An 8,459-nucleotide genomic window follows, 5' to 3' on the forward strand; every position below is an offset into this window, starting at 1 on the left:
TCTTCTCAAAACCTGTTGACAATTCGAACTTTTGAAGAAATAGGATGGGAACTCAGACTTATCTCCTTAAGAGAATCACAGAAAGGCCATTTTTTAGTTATGTGCAGAACACACAGGGGTGAGAAAAAAGAAAGTTCAGTAGTCTATCGAGTATTAATAGATTCTAGAGCTATACTGCTTGCATAAGATTTCTGATTTTGACACTTACTTCACTATGAGACCTCAGGCAGTTTGTTTAACTTATTTGTACTTCAGAATTTTTTTGTAAAGTATAGAGACATTTCTCTGACTGACCTCTCTAAAATGTTAGTCTCTGAAAAGAGACCAAGTGGATTTGCATGTGCTACTTAAATTCAGGCTATTCCAGTTCCGTAGGATTAGATGATGTCATTTTCTTGGCTCACTGTATTCTTTTCACCTAGATTTCATTTTAGGTACTTTAGGAAAGTTGTAAGGAACAGTGATTCCTTAGAAAAGGATATCATGCTTGGGAAAAAGAGGGTCACTGAAGGAGGGAAAGACTCTCACTGAAATGAATAGCCAATGACTACAACAATGGTTTGGGGCAAAGCAGAGATTGCGGATGGCAAAAATTTGGGCATAGTTTCAACATGTTGTAAATAGGGTATCTATGAGTTTGAGTTTACTAATAGCAAAATAGCTGCTAAATTCGGACAGATTTATATAGTCAGACTTATTTTAATTCATAAAGTCATGGGAGGAATACTTAAATTCACTGCTACAAAGCACTTGTCTAGCACATAGAACTAGGCCCATATAAATACTTTTCAAGTTACTTGATTGTAAATTCAACTTATAAAACAATCTTTTGCTAGAAATGGAGCAGCTAAGATATATCCTGTTAATAATCGAGCTCCACCACTTACAGATATGAGTCTGTAATGATTTATTAAAAAAATATGTTGGGAAGAAAGCTCACAGAACAATGGTATAAAGAAACCCTACAGAGTAAAACTAAACTGAGTTAGATGATTTTTGGTTTTGAGCATCTTAAATCCACCTCTCTCATCATTACTTATGCTTCTATTAAAAACAACAACAAAAAAAACCACAACAACTTAAAATGTATCACATCTAGAAGGCTGTGGTAAAAATGAGGAACACAATCCAGTTGAGGGAATGGTCACTGAAACGTTGAATTCTAATACACTTCCAAAAGAAGATTAAGATTAAATTGAGAGGGATAAAATAATTTTATTTTCCAACTTCTACTCTGGAAAAAAGAAAGAAAAGCTCCTCTTGTGCTACTTACAACCTCTATAAACCCTTTGAGGGATGGAGTATCATTGATTTTACAGCAATGAGCAGTTCTTAGAGATCTAAATGTAATATTAGCATAAAGATAAAACATCATAAAGATACAACATCCCTTGAGGATACAGATTCAAATAAACATAGTACTGGAAGTGAAGCTGAAGGTTACATAGTATACTTTAGTCAATAAGAAAGCGATAAAATAAGGTAGATCTGAGAATATGCCTTAGATTACAGCTAAAAAGTATATAGAACAAGATATTTCTAAAACTTATGAATTACTCTCCTCCTTCCCAAATGTTTCCTCCAAAGACTGTCTCCTTCTGACAGCATGCCCAAAGTATATGAAATGCAGTTTCACCCTCCTTACCTCTAAGGAATCCCCTACTTGCACTTCCTCTTGTTGTTGTTAAGTGCCATCCAGTCATTGATGAGTCATAGCGATCCTACGAATGAAAGGCTTGAGCACTGTTCATAGAGTTTCCAGAGGCAAGCCATTTCGGAAATGAATGCCACTCCTGCTTCCAAGCTTGTTTTAATCAGGAAACTCCACCAAACTCTGTCCGCCATGCGTAACCATTATCACATTTGGCACATCAGTTTCACAGCGTTTAGCATCACAGCAACCAAAAGTTACCTCTGTACAGCCATGCACAGACCAGTGCACTTCCTCTTATATTTGTTTATTCTTTTGTAGTCTATAAACTATTGAAAAATTTTTGCCACAATACAAAGGCATCCATCCATTCTTCCATCATCTTCAGCCATTGTCAAACTTTCACATGGATATGAGGCAATTGAAAATACCATGAATTGGATCAGCACTTTTTTCTTTAAACTGACATCTTTTGCCTTTAGAAATTTAAAGGGGATTCTTTTAAAGTATGTTGTTGTTGTTGTTAAGTGCCATTGAGTTGTAGGCAACTCATAGTAACCCTATGAAGGAAAGTCCTCAACACTTGTTTGACTTTCATCCTTTCTCCAGATTCATAGGGTTTCCGGAGGCAAGCTATTACGCAAGTGGATGCAACTCCTGCTTCCAAGCTTGTTTTAATAGTGGAGCTCCACCAAACACTGTCCACCATGGGTAACCGTTAATGTGTTCAGCTTTACAGCAACCACAGGTTACCCCTGTATGGCAAGTGGACACACCAGGGCTAAACGACCTAGAAGAATGTTTGAACAAAAACAATGAAAAACAGGAAAGAGGGCCACAGGACCCTTCAAATGCTGGTAACCTCTGGGCCAGTGACCCCTAGTTCATCTGGCAAGTCCACTCTGCCAACACTCACTTGTGGCAAAAAGAAAGCCGCTATTAAAGTATAGTAATGCTAATATTTTTTAAAAATTCAACCCATTGCTCTCAAGTCAGAATCTACTTCTAGCTGGCCCTCTGGCTTGCTTTCAGAGGCCATGAATTACATGGGTGAACATTGCTCATCATTCTCCTAGGCACTTGTTGATGAATTCAGACTGCCACAGAGGTGCCACCTTTGAGTTAGATGCTCACCTCCCTACCCAATAGGTCACCAGTAGTGCCTTATCTTTAAATAGTGGTGTTAGTATTTCTAAAAATTTATTTCTTATCCAAAAAGAAGTAGAATGTTGGGGTTTGGGGAGGTGCGGGGGGGGGTAGGGATTGTGTACCAATGAGGGAGTTTTTCTTTTGCTTTACAAGGAGAGGAGCAAAGTGGGGGGAGGGGTTTGTGCGGGGAGAAGGGTGCAACAATGAATGAATGGAATCCCAAAATCTCTGTAGATGTTCATTGAAATGAAAAATAAACAACCTAAATTAAAAAAAAAAAAAAAAATAGAATGTTTCTGAACGAGATTTGAGAGTTTGAGCTGTTTCAGAATCTTTTGTTCTTATATGAAAGGCATGGGCTTAAAAAGCATTGCATTAGTGGTGAGTCATTTAGACATGTTATGCCTTTGTTTCATTAGCTGTAAAATAGAAGTCATATTGAACTATTTTCTAAATGGAAAGTGTCACCTCACTTGAAGTTTCCTGTACTGTAAAAGAATTAAAACCTCAGCTGACTTTCTGGTCACACAACACTATCCCCATGATGACAACAAGTCAAAATCACAGGAGATAAAGTTACCCTTTTAACAGCCTAACAGAAAACATAGCACAGGCCTTTGTTGGTCTCCTCTTTTTTCCTTCCAGCTATCCGTTTACAACAATATCTTTTCTTCAAAGGTTTTTTTTTTTTTAGAGTTAGCAGAAAAACTTGGAAATTTATTATCTACTTTTCTGATTTAAAAGGTGTGCTGCTGATGTAATACTTTAATCTTGATCTTACTGTCCTAAAAGTAAATTTGTTATTTTGAAATTCAATTCTAGAGGAAGTTATATTGAGGAGAAGGCATGATAAATTTCAAACTTCCAAATTGGGGGGCACGGGAAATTAGCTAACTTCTATCTTCCATTAATGCAAAAGGTCTAAAGAGATTGACGTCCTAATAATCAGTTGAAAAGAAATAAATAGAAGAAATAACTTTCTCTGAAGAAATGAGGGAAATGCCATGAATCTAAGGCTGTACATTAATCACTGAGACAATTTTTTTTCTTTAATGTATTTTTTTCAACCTTCAAAGGTATTGAACAGTTTCAGTGTAGTTTAAGATAAATGATAGAAAATAAAAGTTTTTAGTGTCAGATTTTATATTCTCACTCTCCTGAGCATGGGGGAAAGGAAAAAAAAACACCATATTTTTCCATTGGATTGCACTAAGGTGGTCTAGTGGTTAAGAAGTTGCACTGCCAGTACAAGGTCTGCTGGTTTACATTTAGCAATGCTCTAAGGAAAAAGATGAGTAATCTCTTCCTGTGCAATTTACAGCCTCTTAAAAGAGAGTCAGCTATGAGTCAGTTCTGACTTGATTGCACAGAACTACAACAATGTGCTTTAAGAATGGTCATACTCAAGAAATATTAGGTATGATCCAACTAAAGTTCTGCAAACTAAATAAAAGTCAGTTGAATAAACACGATGAGTATATGGGAAGAAAGTTAACAAAGCATATGGCAAGGTAAGAGTATACCTTGGAATCATACAGGCTTGATCTTTAATCTTTGTTTCATTGTTTTTATTTGAACAGTAGTTTTGCAACTGATCAAAGATCTCTGTTAGTGAGTTAATCTGTTGAAAGATGACTTTAACACTTGTTTTCAAGGATTATAGAAGTTTAAAAGAAATGATTGTTTATATATAATACACTTTGCTTTCAAAATGGTCTTAATGTGATTTACAAAGATAAAGCTGTAGCAGAAAATGTTTTGAACAGTTGAAGGAATTAAAGCAAAGGGTAGATAAAGACAAGAAAGTAAGATCTGACAGTCTGGACAGAGATCAACACAGTGCCTGATAAATAAGAATGATTTTTTCTATGGTTCTTAACTGAAGTCTGTTTTCTGTCTAGGGGACAAAGGCATTTTGAATTGTCACACTGGGTCAAAGGAGGAGGCTTCTCATTAGCATCTAGTTGTTAGTGGCCAGAGGTACAATTAAACATTACACAATACATATGCCAGTCTTCCACCGCAAAAATTTACTCAACTTGCAATTTCAGTAGTGCTGAACTTAAGAAAGCTTCTCCTATATACAACATGTTAACTCCCTTATAATTTTTTTTAACAGTGTCTAAGGAATGTCACAGACTTTGTAGGAGCAACAATTTCTGAAGGCCAGCTATCCAGAAAGTTTCAGAGAGAATATAGAATTCTAGAATCAGCAGGAGCAAGAAAAGCCTTGTGGGACCGAGTGAAGAAAGATAAAGATATTGATTGTAGATAAATCCTTTCTGTATTGTGTTTCACCCAAAAGGAGCCTACTGCCATAATTTCTTAAAATATACGTTGTTGTTGTTGTTGTTGTTGTTGTTATAGTAGGTGACTCTTAGTGACTTTATGAACAAAAGACCTGAACACTTGTGTATAACTTTCATCATTTCTCCAAGTTCATAGAGTTTCCAGAGGCAAGCTATTTCAGAAGTGGATGCTACCCCTGTTTCTAAGCTTGTTTTAATCTGGGAGATCTGCTAAACACTGTCCACTATGGATAACCTTTATTGCATTTGATACATCAATGTCTCAGTGGTTAGCATCATAGCAACCAAGACTGACTTCTGTACACCAAATTGACAGACCAGTGCTATACCACTTAGAAGAATATTTGACCAAAAACAACTAAAATATCAGGCCTGAGGTCAGTAGATTAAAATCATGCACCTATAGAAATATCCAGTCTCTTCAGCCTCTAAAGTTTTCATGTCCTAAGAAAAGTGAAGAACCAATGTTTTTAAAACATTATGTTCTTAAGTAAAAATATTTACAATATAACACTTTGCCTTGTATATATCAAATATTCAGTGAATTGATACAATTGTTAATCTTAAGTGCAGAATCCATAAATCCATTAACATTACATCAATTCCAATTCAAGCAACCCACATCCAGGTTTCCAATGATGTTAATCTTTACAGGAAGAGATTGCCCCTCTCTCTTAAATTCAGAAGTTGGTGGATTCAAACCAATGATTATGAGCTAGAGTTGCAACATATCTTAAGAGAAGAACTATATGCAGAAGAATGTGGCTTCAGGATTGGATGAAAACTCATCATCAACATGCAATATGCAGATGACACATCCAAGCACTTTGTCAACAGAGCTTCATACGTAGGCATGCTTTATAATATATGTAGACCAAAACTTGTGACAATTCTTTTTAAAAAGTGGTGAGTATGGTAATGAAGAAGTCAGTAGACAAAAGAGAAAGTATGGTGATAATTAGGGACTCATGTGAAGGAAATATTTTGTCATTGAAGATTAAAAATTATCGCAACTCACCAAATATTTGATAGGGATAAGAAGTTCTATATTGTAAATACTTTTCCTTAAGAAGATAATGTTTTTAAAGCACTGGTTCTTCACTCTTCTTAGAACATGAAACCTTTGGAGGCTGAAGAAACTAAATATTACCCCTCAAAAAAATACACATAGCTGCCTTAAAATTGGCATAAATTTTAGGAAGTTCATGAAGACATTTAAGCTGAAGTTTTGTCAAATAAACTTTTATCTATTTTGGTAAGTTGCCTCCCAGCCAACAGTCATCCCCAAGTGCAAAAATTTATTTTTGTTTTGTTTTGTTTTTCCATGCAGTTATAGGATGAGAGAACCTTTGAATATGGTTGACCAATAGGACTCAGGGAACTAGTACCAGTTAGTTACATGTCTCACTTTCCGGTATAATCCCACTAGCAATCTGTCTTACCCAAATATCCAGGCCTTGCATAAAAATTGAGCTTCCTTCTTCTTCCCAATTGTAAAATCAGGAAAGACAGGTGTCAAAATTGGATCTTTTCAACATATCAATCCAGTTAAAATATATCAATAAACAGAGAGCAGCCTTGGAGTGCTTAACAGTTCATGCCAAGAAATTTGGAAGACAGGTCCCAGACACCTGATTGGAGAGACTATTATTTGTTCATATTTCAAAAGAAGGTGATCCAACAGAATGTGGAAAACTATTAATATCATGAATATTATATGCAACTAAAATCTGGTTGAAGATTATCTGAAAACTACTGGAACAGAATATCAACAAAGAATTACTAGAAATATAATCTGATTATGGAAGTGGCTGTGGCACCAGGGATATCTTTACTGATGCCAGATGGACCTTCACTGAAAGCAAATAACACAAGAAGGATGATAATTTATGTTTTATTGACTGTGCAAAGGCACTTGACTATGTGGATCATACCAAATTATGACTAATATTGAGAAGAATGGGAATCCCAGACACTTAGTTTTGCTCATGCGAAACTTATGCTTAGACCAAGAATCTGTGCTATAAACAGTGCAAGGGAACATTGCATGGCTCAAAATCAAGAAGGGAAAACAGCAGGGCTATACCATTTCTCCATACCTATTCAATCTGTATCTTGAGCAAATAACTCAAGAGGCTAAATTTTATGAAGATTGGAAGAAGACTCATCAGTGTCATGCAGATGACACAAATTGCTTGTTGAAAATACAGAAGATTCAAAATGCTTGCTGCAGAAGATGAAAGACCTTCAATGAGGATTACATTTCAACATCAAGAAGACAAAACTCACCACTGGGCGAATAGGCAACATCATGATGGACAGAGAGAAGATTGAAGGTGTCAATGATTTCCTCATGCTTGGATCTACAATGAACACTTTTGGCACCAGCAGACAAAAAATCAAAAGATATAATGGACTACGTAAATTTGTTAAAGAACAATGATTAAGTTTAAAGACTAAAGTGCATTTGATTCAAGTAATTGCCTTTTCATTATTTATATGCATTTGAAAGTTGGGCAATGACTAAGGATGACAGAAGAATCATTGTGCATTGTAGTGTTGAAGAAGAGTACTGGATATATCATGCACTGTCAAAAGAACAAACAAATATGTCTTGGGAAAAGTACAGCCCAGGTGCTTCCTTGAGGCAACAATGGCTAAGCTTTGTGTCACATATTTTAGGCATGTGGTTAAGAAGAGTCAGTCCTTGCAAAAGCACATTATGCTTGGGAAAGTGGAAGGTCAGTGAAAAGATGAACACTCTCAACAAGATAGATTGACAGAGTGCCTGTAACATTGGACTCAAATACATCAGAGATGATGAAGATGGCACAGAGTAGAGTAAGGTTCAGAGTCACAAATTGTAGTTGACCAGATAGCACCTAAATATGACAACAATATTGGTTGCAATACCCACTCTGCATGCTGGACAAATAATCTGAGAAACCCAAATATTATGAAGAAGAATGTGTCATCAGGATTGGGAGGAACACCCATCAATAAACTGATGCACAGATGACACAACTTTGCTTGCTGAAAAGTGAAGAAGATTTGATTATTAAAAAGATCAAAGACTATAGCCTTCAATATGGATTACATCCCATTATCAACTTTATTATAACTAGACTACTAAACATTATGATAAAGACCAAAATCTATCAAGGATTTTTTTTTACTTGGACCCACAATCAATACTTAGTGAAATAACATTAAAAAAATATCAAAAAATGTGTTGTATGGGATAAATTTTCTATGAAGGACCTCTTCAAAGTGATAAAAAAACAAGAATATCAATTTAAAGTGTAAGATACATTTGACACAAGTCATAGTATTTTCAATTGCATCATATA

Source organism: Elephantulus edwardii, unplaced genomic scaffold, assembly GCF_000299155.1.
Source record: "Elephantulus edwardii isolate Elephantulus edwardi_28Jun2011 unplaced genomic scaffold, EleEdw1.0 scaffold00163, whole genome shotgun sequence".
Classification (NCBI taxonomy): domain Eukaryota; kingdom Metazoa; phylum Chordata; class Mammalia; order Macroscelidea; family Macroscelididae; genus Elephantulus; species Elephantulus edwardii.